General features: G+C 40.3%; 1 long non-coding RNA gene across 3 annotated transcripts in view; it reads left to right on the top strand.

Annotated features, from left to right (window-relative positions):
• Positions 1-21,844, top strand: part of LOC122806569 — a 204,074-nt gene that overhangs the window by 34,001 nt on the left and 148,229 nt on the right. The gene's annotated exons all lie outside the window — the stretch shown is intronic.

The raw sequence follows: 21,844 nt of genomic DNA, 5'->3' as shown, positions 1-21,844 counted from the left end.
GAAAATTATTTTCATGTGGCACTGTCGAGCAGAGCCATAGTAGTGATCCCCAGGGTGAATTTCCTATCTCTCATCCAATCATCAAGATTTTTCTTGAAGAGCGCTAATGAGGAGCTTTGTTTGATATAGGTAGGTAGTTTGTTCCAGAGTATGGGAAGTCTCTGGGACAGGAATCTATCCCTCCAGCATGTTCTTTTTATTGTAGCGACAAGGTTTAGGTCCCTAGACCATGTAGTTCGTAGGGACTGGGATTTCTTTAAGTGGAGCATGTCTAAAAGCTCTGGGTTTGACATAGCTTTGTGTGTTAGGCAGAGATCGCCTCTGAGTAGGCGATATGCAACAGAGTAAAGCTGCAGTTTTTTGAGACTGTCTGCATAGGGCATCTGTTTGAGGCCGGTAATCCTCTTTGTGAGGTATTTCTGTGGCCTTTCCAGTTGTTGTAGATGTCTTGTGAGGTACATACCAAAAGGGGCATTGTACTATATAATGGGTCTAATGAGTGACGAGTAGAGGGGAACAATGACCTCTTTTTTCCTGGATGAGAAACCCTTTGTGATGAGGTGTGCCATATAGAAGGATTTCCTGACTACTGTAGCAATGTGATTATCAAAGGAGAGACTACTGTCCACCTGTGTCCCAAGGTCTCTTATCACACTTTCAGTGTTAAGTAGACTACTGCCTATGTGGTAGTTCATGGGTACTGAGTTTTACCAAAAGGGATGACAATGCACTTTTTGGCATTGAGCTTGAGGCCATGGCTTTGACACCAGGCATCTGTCTCAGCGAGGCCCTTTTGTAGGATGTCCACATCTTTTCGAGTTTTGATTATGGCTCCTAGTTTGTAGTCATCTGCGAACTTCATTAGCCAAAGGCCTTCTGTGTTGGCCTGTACTTCAGAGAAGTAGATACCAAACACGAGAGGACCCAGGATTGAACCCTGTGGTACTCCACTTGTCACTGGTCTGAAGTTGGATTTGGAGTCTGCTACTTTCACAGTGTGGGTTCTGTCAGTGAGCCAGTTGGCAACCCATCTTGTGACGTAGGGATTTATACCTAGTTTAGTGAGTTTATCTATAATTCCAGAGTGGGGGATGGTATTGAAAGCCTTGGCGAGATCTAGATAGGCTGTGTGAACCACCTTACCCTCATCTACGGTTTTGGTGACTGCTTCAAAGAAGTCTATCAGGTTTAGGAGACATGATCTGCCTTTTACAAACCCGAACTGGGTGGGGTCCTGAGTTTGGAGATTACCAATCATCATCATTCTCTTTCGGCTTTTCCCGTTAGGGGTCGCCACAGCGGATCATCTCTTTCCATTTCTTCCTATCCTCTGCATCTTGCTCTGTCACACCAACCGCCTGCATGTCCTCTCTCACCACGTCCATAAACCTTATCTTAGGCCTTCCTCTATTCCTCTTACCTGGCAGCTCCATCCTTAGCATCTTTTTCCCAATATACCCATCATCCCTCCTCAGCACATGTCCAAACCAACGCAATCTCGTCTCTCTTGCTTTGTCTCCAAACTGTCCAACATGAGCTGACCCTCTAATATACCGATTCCTAATCCTATCCATCCTAGTCACACCGATTGCAAATCTTAACATCTTTAACTCTGCCACATCCAGCTCTGACTCCTGCCTTTTGTCAATGCCACTGTCTCCAACCCATATAACATAGCTGGTCTCACTACACTCTTGTAGACCTTCCTTTCACTCTTACGGATACCCGCCTGTCACAAATCACTCCTGACACTCTTCTCCACCCATTCCACCCTGCCTGTACTCTCTTCTTCACCTCTCTTCCACATTCACCATTACTCTGAACTGTTGATCCCAAGTACTTAAACTCGTCCACCTTTACCAACTCTACTCCCTGCATCCTCACCATTCCTCTACCCTCCCTCTCATTTACACACATATATTCTGTCTTAGCCCTGCTGACCTCATTCCTCTGCTCTCTAGAGCATATCTCCACCTCTCCAGAGTCTCCTCAACCTGATTCCTACTCTCACTACAGATCACAATGTCATCTGCAAACATCATAGTCCACGGGCCTCCTGTCTGATCTCATCTGTCAACCTGTCCATCACCACTGCAAATAAGAAAGGACTCAGAGCTGATCCTTGATGTAATCCCACCTCCACCTTAAATGGATCTGTCACTCCCACTGCAGTCCTCACCACTGTCACACTACCCTCGTACATATCCTGTACCACTCTTACGTACTTCTCTGCCACTCCCGACTTCCTCATACAATACCACAACTCTTCTCTAGGCACCCTGTCATATGCTTTCTCCAAGTCTACAAAGACGCAATGCAACTCCTTCTGACCTTCTCTGTATTTCTCCATCAACACTCTCAGAGCAAACATTGCATCTGTAGTGCTCTTTCCTGGCATGAAACCATACTGCTGATCACTAATCATCACCTCCCTTCTTAACCTTGCTTCCACTACTCTTTCCCATAACTTCAAGCTGTGACTAATCAGTTTTATCCCTCTGTAGTTACTGCAGCTCTGCACATCACCCTTATTCTTAAAGATAGGTACCAAAACACTTTTTCTCCACTCCTCAGGCATCCTCTGACTTTCCAAAATTTCATTAAACAATCTAGTTAGAAATTCCACTGCCATTTCTCCTAAGCACCTCCATGCTTCCATTGGTATGTCATCTGGGCCAACAGCCTTTCCATTCTTCATCCTCTTCATAGCTGCCCTTACTTCCTCCTTGCTAATCTGTTTCACTTCCTGATTCACTATCCCCACATCATCCAACCTTCTCTCTCTCTCATTCTCTTCATTCATCAGCCTCTCAAAATACTCTTTCCATCTACTCAACACACTCTCCTCTCTTGTGAGTACCTTTCCCTCACTATCCTTTATCACCCTTACATGCTGCACATCTTTCCCAGCTCTGTCCCTCTGTCTAGCTAATCGGTACAGGTCCTTTTCTCCCTCTTTAGTGTCCAATCTCTCATACAACTCTCCATATGCCCTATCCTTAGCTTTTGCCACCTCTCTCTTTGCCATGCACCTCATCTCCTTATACTCATGTCTACTTTCTTCATCTCTTTGACAATCCCACTTCTTCTTCGCCAGCCTCTTCCTCTGTATACTCTCCTGTACTTCCTCATTCCACCACCAGGTCTCCTTGTCCTCCTTCCTCTGTCCAGATGTCACACCAAGCACCTTTCTAGCAGTCACCCTTACTAGTTCTGCTGTAGTTACCCAGCTATTCGGTAACTCTCCACTGCCTCCCAGTGCCTGTCTTAACTCTTCCCTAAACTCCACTTCACAATCACCCTTTTTAACTTCCACCATTTAATCCTTGGCACAGCTTTCACATTCCTCCTCCTCTTCTTGATCACCAACGTCATTCTACATACCACTAATCTATGCTGCTTAACTACACTTTCACCTGCCACCACTTTACAGTCTCCAATCTCCTTAAGACTGGCCCTCCTACATAATATATAATCAACTTGTGAGCATCTTCCTCCACTCTTGTACGTCACCCTATGCTCCACCCTCTTCTTAAAATACGTATTCACCACAGCCATGTCCATCCTTTTCGCAAAATCCACAATCATCTGACCTTCTGCATTCCTCTCCTTAACACCATACCTACCCATCACTTCCTCATTACCAATGTCATTGTTTATAATTTCCATGATGATATGTTCCATAGCCTTGCAGACCAGGCTTGTTAGGCTAATGGGGCGGTAGTTTCCGGGGTCTGTGGTGGCTCCCCCTTTGTGGAGTGGGATAACTGTCGCTGTGCACCATTCAGTGGGCACATAGCCTGAGGTGAGGCTATGATTGAACAAGGTACTTAGGTGGGGTGCCAGTTCATTCTGTAGTTCATGTAGAACACAGCCTGGGATGTGGTCAGGTCCCATAGATGCTGTGTTCTTGGCTTTGGATAGTGTGCTTTTTACCTGTGCAGCCGAGATTACAGGAACTTTGCATTCTTCTGGTATAGAGATGGGCCCTTTAGGAGATGACAGGGGGGTAAAGTTAGCACTGAACCTATTTGCCAGGATGTTGGCAATATCAGTTGGTTCTGTATATTTAGTGCCATTGTGCTGTAACTCAGAGCAGATCTGAGTGTTTCCATTGAGATTCTTGACATAGCTATAGAATGTTTTGTGGTTGTCTTTAGAGTCAGTGGCGATTTTGTTTTCATAACTAGCTTTGGAGGATTTTATGAGGGATCTCAGCTTCTTGCTGAGGCTGACCAGGGAGTTTCTCCAGTCATGAGATTTTACTCTTTTTTGCAACAGTTTCTTTTTTCTGTTGTAGAGTTTGTTTATGGCAGGGGACTGCCAGATTGGCTTCCTTTTTTTGGAGGATAGCATCTTGGTTCTGTTAGGGATTGCATGATCCATGCACTCATGTAAGTGCTTATAAAGTGCATTTGTGTAGGATTCAGCAGCCATACCTCTATTGTCCGTCAGCATGGGTGTCGTGAAGTTTGCCACTTCTGTCTTAAGAAGTGTGAAGTTGGCTTTGGAGAAATTTTTTACTGTGGTTTCCTTAATGGGGAGTAGGGGAGGGATGTGGATGTCTAGGGTGATTAGCTTGTGGTAGGATCTGACCAACAAGGAATTGACATCTGGTGTGGAGCACCGGTTGCCCATGTTGGTAATAACCAGGTCTAGGATATTGCTGCCCCTGGTGGGGGTGTGGATAAGTTGATCCATGGCATTGGAATTTATGAATTCCAGAAAATGTTGAGCACAAGAGTTGGTACATGGGTAGTTTTCCCAGTTAATGGTAGGGTAGTTGAAATCGCCCATTATTAGGGTGTTAGGTTGTACCCTAATATTTTCAAGTGTATTAAGAAATGAGGAGTGAGAATCCTGGGGCATGGTGGCGGATCTGTAGCAAGCTACAATTTGGTTTGCGGTCTTGTCCAAAGTTAGTTGCACTTGGATAATCTCGGATGCATTATGCTGAGCAGCTAGCCTGGAGGTGTAGATATCCTTAATGAATATGGACACGCCTCCGCCTTTAGTGCTTCGGTCCAGGTTAGGTGGCCGAAAGGTGTGGTATGAATTATAGCCTGGTAATGCAGGGGTACTCTCTGGAGCCTTGAATCAGGTCTCTGTCACTGCACAGATGTCGATGTTCTCCATTTTAAGGAGTGCCTCGAGTGAGTGCATTTTGAGGTTTAGACTTCTAGCATTGAGTAGCAATGCCCTCAGATTCGTCTTGCCTGTATCTGTTAGGGTGGTGAATTTGTCATTTGAACCTTGCCTAAAAAAGGCACTATAGGGGTGGCTAGAGCCTTAGCCAGTATCCGCAATCCCAGGGGTGACAGGTGCAGGCCATCTCTGGCAAAGCATCGTGGTTTGTTAATCATGTCATCCCAGCCAGACAGATACTGGATCCCCTTAGAATGACACCAGAAGCTTAGCCAATTGTTGAAGTTATTCATTTTTTCCTTGTACTGTGGTATCATTCTGGGTGATGGCAGGATGCTACTCAGGGCTAGGGTCATACCTGCCTGGGCTACAAGATCGGACATCTCCTCCATGTCCCTTTTCATGTAGTCCAAGGAGGTACGTCTCAGGTCATTCACACCAACATGGACAATAACAGAGTCATATTTGTACTTGTTGTGGAGTGACCTGAGTGCATGCATTATGTGGTGGATCCTGGCACCCAACAGGCAGTTGACAGTAATTAGCCTGGTGAGTGGAACATCAGTGTGCCTGACTATAGAGTCACCTATGACTAGAGTGTTGGGTACGTTGTTATGCCTTATGGCCTGTGGTTGAGTGGCACACTGAGTTTGTGGGCTATGTGTCATTTGGGTTGTGTTGGGGGGTGGAGGTTGCTTGTGTTTCTGCTTTGGAGGTCCCTGTTGCTTGGGCAGGTTTTTACTGAGAGCCTCTGCGAATGTAGATGTGTGTTTTGTGTTTCTATGTGTGTGTTTTGGTGGTGTAGGTTTTGAGGGACTATGTGCTGAGTGTGGTGTGGTGCAAGTGTTTACCTTCTACTCTTGACTGTCTAGTCCAGTCTTGGGTGAAGAGAGCTTTGCTTCCAGTTTGGCTATATAAGTGCATCTCTCACAGGTTGTAGTGTTGGGTGGTAGGAGGAGAGGGCTGTCTGTGTACATGAGGCAATTACTGCATTGCTCCAAGATGCCCAGATTCATCAGGTAGACAGGAGAAAACACTGGGAGCTGACCCTTAGACATGCCTGGATAGGTGCTTATTTGTTAAGTTCTAGAAACTGTTTTCCTCTAGACAGTGAGGAAAGCTGAGTGCTGTAGTAATTTGTAGCTTATTTAGTACTTACAATAAGTTCTGAACAAGTGCTGAGCTCAAAGAAACAGACTTGAGTGCTGAAACAAAAAACTGGCTAGTTCTAAGAAACAAAATTAAGCTAGAAGGCTTCCCTCCAACACAGAAAACCTTGGGGGCCTAGAAGCCTACAAATCTATATCCAGACTAGACTACCCACAAGAAAGGCAGGAAACAAGCTTAGAAAAAAAAAATTTTTTCAATTATAGAATATTATAGAATAAAGAGAGGTCCATTTCATGGTCTTTCAACAGTTAATTCCCCAGAACCATCTCACTATTCAGTCAAATAATATAGTATTGGGCTGGTATATCAGTAAGCTTGAAGGAAGTTATTTCTAATCACTGTACATGGAGGCCCTGAGAGACTGGAAGGCACTTTCTATCAGCAGTATATATTATCTGAGGAAGCAGATACATAGCATACTAAGCTTGTTTTCTACCATCCCATGGAAGGTCCATGCATATCAGTCTATGATAAGAATTTTCCAGAAATGGGGAAGACTAGCTTACAATCTATTTGTATACTCAACAAATTCCAAATGTCACAGATATTTTAACCCAGTTTTCTTTCTAGTGGCTTGATTCAGGATACCCTAGTAATATCCTTGCTTTTGTGAATTGTTTGCCACCGTTTACCTGATGATAAAGTTTACTCAGTAGAAGAGACTTCACAAAGCCATTCTGATTGCACCCCTTTCCACCAGACAGATTTAGTTTCTCATTCTGCAGCCATTCCTTCTACAACCTCTTCTCAGATTGTCTCCTAACAAGACAATCCTGACCAATCCTGCTGAGAACACATCTGAAACTTCACTTTCTGAAGTTGACAACTTGGATTTTCCACTACATTTCCACTTACTGCTAGATTTGGGATCCTTTGGACAGGGTAATGTCCATTATATTTTCTTCTCAGATGTTCTGCACCCACCCCCAAAAAATAAATAAATAAATAAAATAAAATAAAGCTGGGTAGACAATGTTTTGTATTTGGACCAGAAAACATGACCCAGACTGTTTTTTAATCAGTTTCCTTGGGTTTATAAGAACCATACTTTGATTTTTTTTTATACTAACCACAACAAAGAAAGTGATCAGTGTCATTCTTTTGGCAGTTCAAGATAATGTACTACTCACAGCCCCATGAAGATATAATATTGCAAGTTGGTACCCTAGACTTGTCATTTAATTATGTTTTATTAAACTCCACTATAGTATATATAATTTTCAGTATGCCTCTTGTTTACCATTAGTTATCTCCTTGTTTTTCTTCACTTTGCTAAGGTACTGTTTAAGAAAACTTATTTTACCTATCTTTGCATAACTACAGATGTTTTAATATAGCTTCATATGCTTTTTTCAGTTTTATGCTATTTCAAACTTTTCCATTTTCTCTTTTTTATTCATATAGCTATTGGAATATAGAGGTTTCTTTCCTCAGCTTCTAAAGTAAATTGCTTTCACATTTATACTGTTTTTTTTATTTATAATGGTATTGCTCAACCTGTATTACACTTATTTGGTTATAACCTTACTTTTATGATGATGTAACAGCACCTTATGTCCTAAAATATCTTACTATATGTTGTCGTATATATACATTATAGTAGTCTCATGGAAGAATGTTATGTTTTTTATATACCTTATTGGTCAGGCCTTGTCTGAAAGGGTTCTTTGGACAAATGTAATTAACCCAGTTAACATACTGTGCATGTGTGTGAATAAAAAAAACATACAGGCCTTAATTACTCATCTGTATTTGGCAAATATTTCCAGTTTTTATGTTGGGCATGATTCCACGTCCTTGGCTTCCCTTAAAGTATTTTAGGTCTGTCTTACAGATGTATTTTTTAGATCTTCAGTTGGACAAGCTATGCCCCCCCCCCCCCACAATGATATGTACTTTACATTTGAAAAGCTTAACTCTTCATCCTTTGAACCAGCTGCATCCGTAGATCTGAAGTTCTGGGCCTTGAACATCCTGTTTGATGTGATTGATACTTCACTCAGTAAGATTTTGACATGACGAGGATGTTTTATCAATGCTTTATTAAGGACAGGGCAAAAATATGAAGCAAAATCAGGGACATCTAAAAGGTATGGACTGGGCAGCAGCCATAATCATGAGAAGCCAAAATATTTGTACCAATGAAATTGGAATAGAGTTCTTTGACAAAGCCCTTTGTTTACTGGTCATTTTGCACTCTGATTCTCATTTACAGTCACAAAATGGGAGTAGTGACAAATAAAATAAGATTTTATGTACAAGCTGTGGAAATGTGACTCCTTTGAAGTGTCAGTGAGATTGCTGTATTTGACAAGGTGAAGAGATAGTGAGTTGGGTGACCCCCACCCTAGAATCACTGCTTCTTTAGATCAAGAGTAGACAGCTGAACTGAATCCAATGAGACAAGCTCCTGAACAGAACTGGGATACACATGGGACAGATTCTGTCTCTGTCTCTCTCTCTCTCTCTCTCTCTCTCTGTCACACACCGTCTTTCAGATGGCTTAAGAATGTTTGGAGGTCCCAAGATGAGATAAGCTCTTTGAATGGGAAATGGAATATTTGGGGTTACTTGCTTCACATACTCCCTGATGACTTCCACCAGTATAAGTAGAAGAAAATGAATTGAAGCTTTTATTGTAACATCAGAACTAAAATGCAGTACTGGTCCCATTGTGTCAAGAGATTAATTCCTTCATATGACACAGCTGTCACATCTATAATTAGTGGCACAGGCAGAGGAGAGGCAGGGTGGGGGAGGATAAGCTTCAGCAGGCGACACCAGGACACCCATTCTGGGGGTGTGGATAGCAGCATGACCTGCTATATTGGTCACAGCACCTGCAGAGTATGTGATTACTAGTGGAAGTGACCATGGAAGGCATGCACTTTTAGCACATGCACCTCTGAGTTGCAGATGATATGGGTAGCACAGCACACATCATTCCTCACCCTGCAGTTACTGTGAGTCAGACAGCTGGTTATGGGGACAGGGTTATGAAGGGATTGGGCCAGGAACCACCATGGAACTAGAGTATTGGCCTAGTAACTAATGCCCAGCACACAACTCCAGAGGAACAATTGGGTAATCAGGCCTCAAAATGGAAATAAATCATATAGAGGACTCACACACATTTTGTGTATGCCTGGCTGTCAAACATGGGGAATGAATTAACCAAGAGGGAGCAAGCAGTAGAGCCATAGCCAAGTTCCCAGAGAAGGATTAAAAAGAATCAAATAAATCCATTATTTGTATCAAAAAGCGAGCTTTGCAAAAATTGCAAGAGCTCCAACAGAAAAACATGGTAATGAATTTGGCCAATCGTGTTCTGCTACTAATTCCTGTGGCATTGCAATACTTTCAAAAAAAGGCCTCCGCTTAATGCCATCCCCTTTACAGCCTACAGAGAAAAGTGGAAACCAAGGGAAAGGGATTTAACAGAGCAGATATAAGAATAATAAAAACACTCTGAATACTGCAGAGGACAATGGGCACATGGGTAGTAGAAAGCTACTGCCAGCAAAAGATGAACAAGAAGACTTTTCTACAGATAAGAGAGCAGTCAAATGCTCTCTTGTGAGCCAAACTGTATCCAAACCCTTCGGCACAGTGTGCACGTCCTCACTGAATAATAAGTTCATTCTCTTACATGTTGTCTTCCTATCCCTGGAATCTCTGTAATTCCCCTGTAATACTCATTCTGGAGAGCATTATTGTGCTTAGAAAATGGATTATCTGTTTTATTCATATTATATACATTTTATGTTTTAAGTGAAATAATTCCTCCGCATAAGTTGGCATAAGATATGTATTTGCCATTGGATAAAGCATTTTTAATCCAAAATACAAGTTGTGTAAGCATTTATTAATGGCTGCACATACATATAATCAGACACACACATCTCACACACCCACACACACACACACACACACACACACACACACACACACACACACACACACACACACACAAAATAAAGAAGACATGCATGCACACACGTGTGTGTGTGTGTGTGTGTGTGTGTGTGTGTGTGTGTGTGTGTGTGTGTGTGTGTGTTTGTGCACATGGAAAGAGATACAGCAGCAGACAGATCAATATATATATATATATATATATATATATATATATAGGGATTCACTTCATAACACTGAAAGCTCTCAAAACACTGAAACCAAAACACTGAAACTTCAAAATCTTGAAAACTCAAAACACTGAAACTCAAAACATTGAAAACACATATCATACATATACTCAGTTTAAACAAGATAATCTTAGCACTTTCCACCAAGTGTAAGCAGGGGGGCAAGCCCCCCCTGCACCCCCACACCCCCTGCTACTTATATATATCAACTCCAAGATTGCACTTCACTACAGTAAGTGCAATCTTGGAATTGATATATTTAAGTAGCAGGGGGTGTGGGGGAGTGCAGCCCCCCACATGGGGGGTGCAGGGGGGGCTTGCCCCCCTGCTTACACATAGTGGAAAGTGCTAAGATTTATCTTGTTTAAACTCAGTATATGTGTGATATATGTTTTCAGTGTTTTGAGTTTTCAGTGTTTTGGTCTTCTATATTATGAACTTTTCTCATTTTCAGTGTTTTGAGCTTTCAGTGTTATGAAGTGAATCTATATATATATATATATATATATATATATATATATATATATAAATATATATATATATATATATATATGTGGATCTACTACTTTTGATCGACAACACATTTGATCGAAACTCATTTGATCGACAGCACATTTGATCGAAAAACAGTATTCATGGCAATTAACAGGGATTTCTCCCCTTCCCCAAAGTCGTGCGACCCTGGAGTTGATATATAAAGGTAGGGGGGTGTGGGGGTGTGAAGCCCTCCTATTTTCGTTTAAAATATATACATTTTCTTTTACCTTATCTACCCTACCTTTATATATCAACTCCAGGGTTTTGGGCTTCTTAGTTTTGGGCTTTCGGTGTTGTGTGGATTCAATTTCATGGTCTCAAAAAACTGAAATTCGAGATTTCGGTCTTTTGGGATTATGATTCCATATTATATATATATATATATATATATATATATATATATATATATATATGGGTCTACTTCATAAGATCGACAGACTGTTTGATCGACATTCATTTGGTCGACAGCTCATTTCGTCAACAACCAGTATTCAAGGCACTTAACAGGGATTTGCCCCCCCCCCAGTGTTGTGCGATGCTGAAGTTGTTATATATAGTTAGGGGGTGTGGGGGGCACAGCCCCCCACCTATTTTCGTTTAAAAGCATGAAAATACAAGAAAAACTACACATTTTAAACGAAAATAGGTGGGGGGCTTTGCCCCTCACACCCCCCTAACTATATATAACAACTCCAGCATCGCACAACATTGGGGAGGGGGGCAAATCCCTGTTAAGTGCCTTGAATACTGGTTGTCGACCAAATGAGCTGTCGACCAAATGAATGTCGATCAAACAGTCTGTCGATCTTATGAAGCCTTAACTGTGACCTTTTTGGTATGACTGATGCTCCCAAAAATGTTCATCATGTTCTTACTATAACTGTCTGTAGATCATAGTGTTATCCATTCAAGTAAGAGCACGGTCTTCTGTCCCTTCTATGATACATTCAGTCAACACCTAGAAAGTTGCTGTTTCATTTATCATTCAAACTGGCATTTTGATGAACTAGGGCTCACAAAACCTGACCTCTTCTTTAATGCAGGTGTAAAGGGCACCTGCCAGTAAGTCTTTGTATGCTTTATTTTCAGCTAGTAAGTCTTCCTCAAGTCAGTAGAAGTTAAACACTAACTCCACCCAACTGCTTTTTGGCTTCATCTCTTCTAAGCATGGCTAACCATCTAAGTTTATGAGGCTATTCACTTTCTTACAGTCTGCACAGAATGTGCTGCTACCATCTTTTTTGACATCAGCAGTGCTGGTGAATCCCAGGAACTGCTCAATTTCTAGATCACACTTAGATCCAACATCTCCTGCAGTCCCTCCCACATTGCTTGCTTGACTTGTTCAAGCACTCTTTAGAGCTTGTTTGATTGGGTGGCTGGGTCCCTCTTTCCACATGGTGCTCCATCAGTTGGGTACACCTTGGCTTATCAGTTAACATGTCCCCAAACTCCTGTAGTACTAGTCAAATGTCCTGCGTCTAGGAGACTATCTGCAGTGGAACCACTGACTCATCCATTGAAGTGTCAGACCAAGCCTCCCCGAAAAGGTCCAAAGCAAGATTTCTTTCTCATAGATACCAAAAATCAGTGTATTTCTATATCACGGTAGGGCTTCATCATGCTAATATGGTACTGCGATGCCCCTGCACTGGCCCAGTAATCAAGGAGCCTCAATCCTCACCACTAGCACCAGTGAGGGACATACACATTGGGAGGATGACAAGTACACACACAGTAAAGAACAATTTCCCTTAACTCATTCACTCCACTGAACCTCAGGACATTTGTACTGTAACTTCCAATGGACAGAGCCTAAGCCATCTGACAGAATCAAATTATATCCTTATATTTCAAACAAATGTTCATATCTCTTGAACCATATGGGGTTATGAAAAAAGTATAAATGGCAAGCTCTTCAGCACAAACTACTTTTATAGTGGTAGTATTCTTTAGGTTCCAGGTCATAAACAGTAGCTTAAATATCTCTAAAGAAACCAGCCACAATTAAAAGTTTTAAATATAGTTAATAATAAATAACAAAAGAACAAGACAATACTCACTAACTCACTACAGTGACAGAGTTCAGAATCGCAGGAAATATTTTAAAACAACATTGCAGGACAGTCTCACATAAATACAGAAAACATCTAAGCTAATCTTATTATTTTCCTATCTATCTCTAGGAAAGATTACTGTAATCTAGTACTTACTATTAGCAAGGCAGAAGTGCTGTTGAGAGAATGTTTCCAGATCCAAAGACAAATACAAAATGCAATGTCTCTGAGAGAGTTCCCAAATTAATATCAAAACATTACTGCTGGGTCAGCTGGATGCTGTCACTCTTTGTCACCTGCCTTCAGTTTCCGGGCTAACAGAAACTTAAAATGTATCACCTGTGTGTCAAAAATACTTATCTCTCAGAAGTTTGCTTAGAACTGGAAGTCATAAAACAGTTAAACACTTTTGCATTTGAAACTTAGTAATTATTTATCTTTCCAGACAATAGAATGAAACCTCTAGCTTTAGACATCCTGTTTCCTAGCTGCCTTGAAACTGAGATAAACACAATCGTAAAACAATTCACTTATTTTCTTAGAGTTTGCAAGTTAACTCTGTTCTTTTCCAGTAGGGTACACTATGGTTACATTCTTGAAGCTCAGTACAGGACATACAGTTCAACACACACTTCTGCACCAGTAGTTTAATATCCACATAACATACAGCTTTCTTACATTTGTAAGGCAAGCATACAAATCATATCAATATTCACAAATGCCATAGAATTATTTACAAAATCCCAGATGGCTGGGCTGGCAGCCTCCCAGGTATAATTTGTGTTTTTGCCTTCTGTTTAAACAATCCACATTTTCCTTTCTCACAATAGTGAAAAGACCCTCCTATGTTTCCTGCACCTTAGTCTGTTGAGTTGTAATAAGCAGTGTCTACTTCTACCCAGTATTATATTCCTCTGGCTCTGGTTGTCTGGTAATACCTAACCTTTTGGTGCTGTTGTGCTTGAGCTAGGAGTTTCTGTGCCAATCCTTATAGAATACACTTAGGACATACTCCACAACAGATTCTTTATAGCAATTACATTCACCATTCAGTCATCACATATTTAAATCTGGGGGCCCACTCACCATCTGACCATACAGCAAATCAGAGGGCAAAAAAGTAACAGCGGATTCTTGAAATGACTTTCTTTGCACAGACAGAAGGTTTGGCAGATAATTATCCCACTCAAGTAAACTGATCTGTGAATGCTGTACATATGGCATTAAGTGCAGCATTGCATCTCTCCACAAGACCATTGGTCTGTGCATTATAGGAGTTAGTGTTTACATGCTTTAACTCACAATGTTTCGACAAATAGGTCAGTAGTCTAACAGGAAGTTAGCACCTATATCTTTATCTTCCAGGGAAGCTTATCCTGATGAAAATTTCTAACAGAGCATTTTCTGCCTTTTTTGCATGAATTGGGGATAGAACAACTGTCTCATGGTACCTAGTAACATAGTCCAACGCCACCATTATATACCTGTGGCACCTGAAGTGCTGCAAGACCCTGTCATTGTACATAGATACCATCTATTATGGTTCCTCAATAACATGCAGAGGCAACAAAGCATCCGTAGTCTTATCCCCTGCCTTGTCAAACATTTGGAACTGCTAGCATATCTAGCAGTACTTTATTGCAGATATTTGCAATACCAAGAGAAGAGAAAAAAGTGCATAAACATTCTTTATCCATGATTTATGCCAACTGGGATGAAAAAGGAATACCTTGGGCTGTGGCCAGATGTACCCCTTGGTAGGACCTTGGTGCTACCACCTGTTTATCACTTCTCCTTCTCTCACTGTTTCATAAGTTCATAGGTTCATAAGTGTATACTAGACTAATGGCCCTGGAGCCTTTACAAGCCTAGCCCATAGGGTTATCCTGGCATCATGCCACCCGACCTTAGTTCCTAGTGCCTCTGTCGAGTAGAGCCACTGGAGTGATCCCCAGGGTGAATTTTCTATTTCCCATCAATCAAGATTCCTCTTGAAGAGGGTCAGTGAGGTGCTCTGCTTGACATGTGTGGGAAGTCTGTTCCATAGCATGGGCAGTCTCTGAGTTATGAACCTGTCCCTCCAGCATCTTCTGTTGATTGTGTTAATGAGATTGAGGTCTCTGGAGCATGTGGTGCAGATGGATTGGTATGTCTTTACATGTAGCATTTCTAACAGAGTTGGGTCAGACATGGCTTTGTAAGTCAAGCAGAGATCACCTCTAAGTACGTGATATGAGACAGAGAATATCTGGGAGTTTTTTGAGTCTGTCCATATAGGACAAGTGTTTAAGGCCAAGGAACCTCTTTGTGAGGTACTTTTGTGGCCTCTCCAGTTGTTGCAGGTGTCGAGTGAGGTACATGCCAAATGGGGCATTGTACTCGATGATTGGCCTAATGAGGGAAGAGTAGAGGGAGACAATTACCTCTTTCTTCCTGAATGCAAAACCCTTAGTAATGAGATGTGCCACATAGAAGGATTTTCTGACCACAGTGGCAATGTGGTGGTGAAAAGAGAGGTTGCTGTCAACCTGTGTTCCTAGATCTCTTATAATGCCTTCTGTGTTCAGTGGACTACCATCAATGTGGTAATTCAGTGGAACTGGGTTTTTCCCAAGGGGGATGACGACACATTTTTTGACATTGAGCTTAATTAAGGCCATGGTTCTTGCACCAGTCATTGGTCTCATTGACGCCTTTCTGTAGGATGTCAACATCACTTGGGGAGTTAATAATAGCTCCCAACTTGCAGTTGTCTGTGGAATTTGTCAGCCAGAGTCCCTTTGTGATGGCCTGGACTTCAGAGAAGTAGATATCAAACAGGAGAGGACCCAGGACTGAACCCTGTGGGACGCCACTCATGAATGGTCAACAATCTAACTTGGAGTCAGCTACTTTCACACTGTGGGTAATATCTGTGAGCCAGTTTGCAACCCACTTAGTGATATAGGGGTTGATGCCTAGCTTAGTGAGTTTTTCTATGATTCTGAGTAGGGACTGGTATCAAAGGCCTTGGCCAGATCAAGGTAGGCTGTATGAACCAACTTGCCTTCATCCACAGCTCTGGTGACTGACTCAAGGAGTCTGTTCTCTGTAGAGTAACCACATTGACCCACTATATACATTCTGCCTGTCTTTGAGTGTCAAGACCCTCCTTGCCCCCCCCCCTAAGTTCTGTAAGGTAGGATGTGAGAGCTGAACCTGTTTTAACTATTCCTTTGTAATCTTCCCTAGTTACTCTACCAAAGAAAGTGTAAAACATCTTCATAGTTGTGGCTCCGATTCATATATGCTTATACTGCTTAACACCTCCCTTGAAGTAGCATCTTCCAAGGAAAGCCAAGTACCATCTGAGAGTTGTGGCTCAGATTAAGGCTTGCTCTTACTTTAAAATATCCTATCACCATCCTCTGTTGGAGGTATCGGGACTGGTTGAGTATCCCCCATGTTGTCACCCCACATTTGTCTACATGAATAGTTGCATGTCATTGGAACATCTGCTGAGATCTCATCAAATACTTTAACCTGCTTCTTCTTTTTGCCCCTTCTTAATCCAAGTAAACACTGGACAATGGTGCCAGAGAAGGTGTCCCTCAAAAGAGCCTAGTTGAAGTGGATTGTCTGAAGAATAGTGCTTCATTTTAACCACTTTACACCTAAAATCATTAAATTATGTCTGATGCTTAATCCCTCTTAGCAATGGCCTCTTTTGCCTCCAGTAGGATAGGGTTCAGGCCTATGTAGTAGTTTGAAATAGCAGTGGTCTCCAAACAACTCACCACTACCTGTTTGCCTCCTCTTCTGCTTGGTATTTCACTTTTGTTCTCAACCTTGTCATGTTGGACTTTTGCACTATATCTATCTATGTTTATATATATATATATATATATATATATATATATATATATATATATATATATATATATATATATATATATATATATATATATATATATATATATATATATATATATATATATATATATATATATATATATATATAGATAGATAGATGATATAGATATAGATAAATATATAGAGATATTTATGATTAGTGATTTCCCCTGAGACAGTGGAACATGCTGTGATGTCTTGGACTACCTCATGGATACTTCTATACTCATATGTAGTACTGGGTACCCCTTTTTTGCACAGTTCTTATCTGCTGTCTTGATAGAAGAACCCTTTCAACCCATCCCCTCAGCACTGATACATTCCCAGTTTGTCAAACAAATTCTCATATCCTGAGGCATATTATTCAGTGCTTACTACCTTTACACAATTTCTCTCAACATTTCAAAAGTAATAACTTGGCATCCACTCACCTATAAAATTTGTTCTTATATGCTCGCTAAAATGACTAACAGTGTTCTCTGGCTTTCACCTTTTTTTCAAAACATTTTGTGTAACCCTCATTGGTTAATTTAAGGTATTCTTACAGCACAGTTCTAACTTGGAACAATTGAAAGAGTCAGTTATTCATATTAGCAGTACTATTCACTGTGTTATCTATGAGCTGAGGGTCTGGTCTGTATATTGCCAGTTACATATGCATTCAAATGTCAGAATAAATTATCAAAATCAGTCCTCACTCCTTATATTGAAGAAACAGGTTAGTAGCAACCTCAGCATCCAGAGCTCAGTTTTCATCCCCATTACTCACATGCCTTTAATGAAGGCCCAGCACATCCACCTCATGCTGACACTGCCTTTTTCTTTCTTCACTTCCCCCTTTATTCAGCTTTAGACTGTCTCTTTTATCAGGGTCTTTCTTTCTTGCTTTTTTCTTTCTGTACTTTCCTTTTCCATCTTAAGTTGAGTCATTTTCCCAACTTCAGGATGTTTCATTTTCAGTCATAGTTTCTTCAGTTCAAGCTGCATTTTAAGTCCCGCTGGTGTTATATAGTTTGGTCTTTTTGTCCACGTTGTGCTGCTACCACCCCATACCAGTGGAAATGAGTATTGGCTGTCCGAAGGCACATTTCTTTTCATCCTTTGACATTTCTGCAGGTTGGATTCCTTTTGATTTGCACTGCTTAACCAGCTGCACAAGAGACAGCTTGGCATACTCTTCCAAGCTCATTTTATCTGTTTCCTAACTGCTCTGCATAAAAAGAAAAATAACTCATTGCTGTGAAATTTATACTGCTGTATATTTCCTTTTAGCTGCAAATGCAATGTTACAAGCACTTTTGCTGGCAAAAATGTTTCTAGGATAAATATCCAGTTACAATACCCAACTGACCGCAAACCATTATGTCATGGCACAGGCTACTACAAATAGATGATGGCTGCCACTGCTACTAATATGTGATTGCCTCTAGGGGTATGGTCTCATGATAAACAACAATGGCCCTAATCTGTGAAAGATGAGTGACATTCCTTTGATCAACTCTACTGTCCCAATAAATATTATTAGACAATGGGCTTACTGTACATCAGTACCCTGATTGGAGAATGAGCGTTCCCCATCAGGGTATTAATGTACAAGTAATGCCTGCTGAAAAACAAGTCCACCATTTCACGGCAGCATATCAAGCTGCCATGAAGCTCAGACTGAGAAAACGGAATGGCCGCCATTATTTCACACTCCCTAAGCATCACTTTTGCTGTTTAGTGAGTGTAAAATCTAAATATAAAAGAAAAATGTGTGCGTATGTGTATGTTTCTGTTTTTGCATGTGTGTTTATTTCTGTGTGTGTGTGTGAAAGCATGCATAAAAGCGAGGTATGTGTGAGTGAGAGCATGAAGAGTGAAAGCAAACTAACACTGGCAACAGCAGCAAGCAAGAGGTTTATGTACCTCTCTTCTCTTAGATTAGTTAAATGAATAAAACTTAAAATAAAGGGGGAGCAAAGGCTCAAAACAGGAGCACATTCCTGTTTAAAAAAAATCACAAAGTGGCTACAATAATAGGACTTGTGTTAGCATTCATTTTCTGAAGGGCAAGGGTGTGTGAGTGTGGGGGGGGCAGTGTCTGTGTGGCAGAGGGAGAGACAGTGAGATTGATGGAACACTGGCAGCAGCAGTTAAGAAGTCTGCGTACCTCTCCACCTTTTAGCTCAAGAAATGTAGATAAAGCCTGAAATAAAGGGGGAAAAGTTTCCAAAACAGGAACAAATTTTAAATAAAAAAAAATTAAAAGTAAGTTAAATAACAGGATTTGTGTTAACATGAATTTTCTGAAGGAAATAAAGTCTGAAAGTCAACTGTATATCATTATTTAGTGACTTCAACCCCCAAATGACTGACAATAAACCATTTTAGCAGTAAGGGACCAAAACATAAAGCAAATATCTAGATTTTTTTTAATTATATAGTTTTGATGTAAAATGCTTCCTCTAACATCATTTACATATACTACTGCAACTTAGAAACATTAGGCGGAGGAAGTATTTTGCATCCAAAATATATAAAAAAAATAATATAGTAATAAAAGAAATATAAATAAGTAAGTAAAATGCAACAATTTTACAGAGAGCCTGTGGTGTTGGGCCTCACAACACCCCTGTGCAGGCATTAATTACACATTAACACACACCCTGTCGGGCATTATTGCTTGCTTAGACTGCAACAGAGAAACAGAATAAGATTGTTAAGCAGAATAATGTAAATAAGTGATGTTTCACTCTAAGAATGGGCTCACACCAGCATTACTCAGATAGGCTCCACATTGAAAATATACAGAACAGAGTTATAGACCATGGATTTCCATGCCATTCCTCACCTCATTATGAACTCATACCTTTGTAGTGCAAGATTATCCCCAGCAACTAACTTAGTGCATCCACATACATACACAATAATTTACAATAGAGGATGGTATTACCATTCTGTGCCTCCTGTGCTAGAGCCTGTTTCTGCTTTATGGTAGTACTGCCACCAGCTAGAACTAAACTAGCATGATCTAGTTACTATGCCACTCCTAAAAATAAGATAAATAAAATATAAGCATGTAGTAACTTATAGCTGAGCAGTCTGCCTCTCTCTTAGGTTTGGATGCCAGAGTCATACACAAAAGTCAGCAATTCATGCATATTAACAAATATATAAATAACCTGCTACAATTTTTGGAAATTAAATGGTGTTCTTTATTAAAAGAAAATTGAGTAAGACAGATGACAGACATATAGAGAAAGGGTACTGTTCTGAACAAAGGAAATGTAAAATGTTTTAACAGACAAATGGCTTACAGATAAATGTTAACCAGCTTAAATATTTTTAACTAAAGTATGTCTAAAAGAATAACCAATCCACATCTGCTATTATCTAAGAAGTAGAACTTTCTCAGGCAAAGCAAAAAAAAACCTCACAGTGCTTAGTTTTGTCTGCCTCAGGACTGTTTCTTCAATTTAGCTAAGTGAGAAAACTCTGTCAGACTACTCCTCCCTCCTGATTTATCATTTATAATGCAATTAACTGAACCATGGTCTTTCTTGAGAATTCTATGTTTTGATGCAGAAAGTAACAAGTAACAGCAAAGTCCATCCTTGGTAATCTGAGAAACAGAGAGAGAGAGCAAGAGAAAGTGTGTGCATGTTGGGGAAGCGACGTTGCCCACCCCAAAAAAAAGCCACTGTTTCACTTTTTAAATCCTGATGCAATCTGGATGCCCTTCTCCTACAGATAAAAAGTTACTGTTTTGCACTTTAAATTTAGCCTTTTGCTACAGCTTGGATATAAACAGTTACATAGCCCGCAGTCTTACCAATATAGTTTTTCCACATTTTATGTTTTGCATGGATCCGTGACAGCTTTGAAAAATTATATACGCACATCTTCTGTTGGTTTTTTGCTGTTACTTGCATTTGCATGCAAGCATGCCACAGTATATTAACTCTTAGTATGACCAACTACTTTAATACTGTATTGTACTAAGTACAATAAATACACTGAGACAAACTGCTTTAGTTAGTACGACTTTACTGTTACATTTTTCTTTCGGATCTACAAGCATGCAATACAGATGCTGTCAGCTCTCTATGTCAAATTCCCAAAGCTTGTTTATACACACTCATATTTATACCAAAGTCTGATATATTTTTTTTCTCAGTCTGATGTATTACAGTCTTCTTTTGTATAACGCTTTTCTTTGTTCTTCTAATTTATGATTTGTCCTTGATTCTTTTTCAAGTTTGGTGGCCCAAGGAAACTCCGTCTTGCATTATCTGACACATGGTGTTCCAGCACTATCTGAAACTTGATGTTCTAACTTTATCTTGCTTGATATTACATCTCTTTACTTCATTGATGTCCTTGCAGCTGCCATCTTCGCATCTATTTTTACAGACTTTGTTTCTCAATAACATACTCCTTTACATGGATGCCAATATCTAATTAAGCTATATATGTTTGCCAGCACACTTACTACTTCCTAATTTTTCAGCATTTTATACTATTCTAAATTAACCCTTTATATTTCATATCATTCTTGCAGCTTTTTATTCAAGCTAATAATCATGCTAGCAATAGTCTTGAAAAGACAATATGCTAAATAAAACAGAATACTATTATTCGTTCAAGCTTATTGAAAAACAATATATCAAATCCATAATACTGAAAGCACTATGTTAAAATGTCAAAAATACAAAAATGTTAAACTCAAAACACATTTTCCCCAACATTTGTAAAGACCTGAATTTATCCACCCCTGCAGGACCCATGTTAGTGCTTATTTCCACTTTTTACTAACAGGTCAGTGATATTGTTTGTTGACTGGTTGTGTACTGGTACTGTCTACTTATGTAGTGCATGCATAATGTTATATGGATATTTTAAGTTCAACATTGCAAAGTT

The sequence above is a fragment of the Protopterus annectens genome, chromosome 7.part0, assembly GCF_019279795.1.
Source record: "Protopterus annectens isolate FY-2018-M chromosome 7.part0, PAN1.0, whole genome shotgun sequence".
NCBI classification, from domain to species: Eukaryota; Metazoa; Chordata; order Ceratodontiformes; family Protopteridae; genus Protopterus; species Protopterus annectens.
The sequence above is the reverse complement of the archived record's forward strand: the minus strand, read 5'-3'. Positions and strand labels throughout refer to the sequence as shown.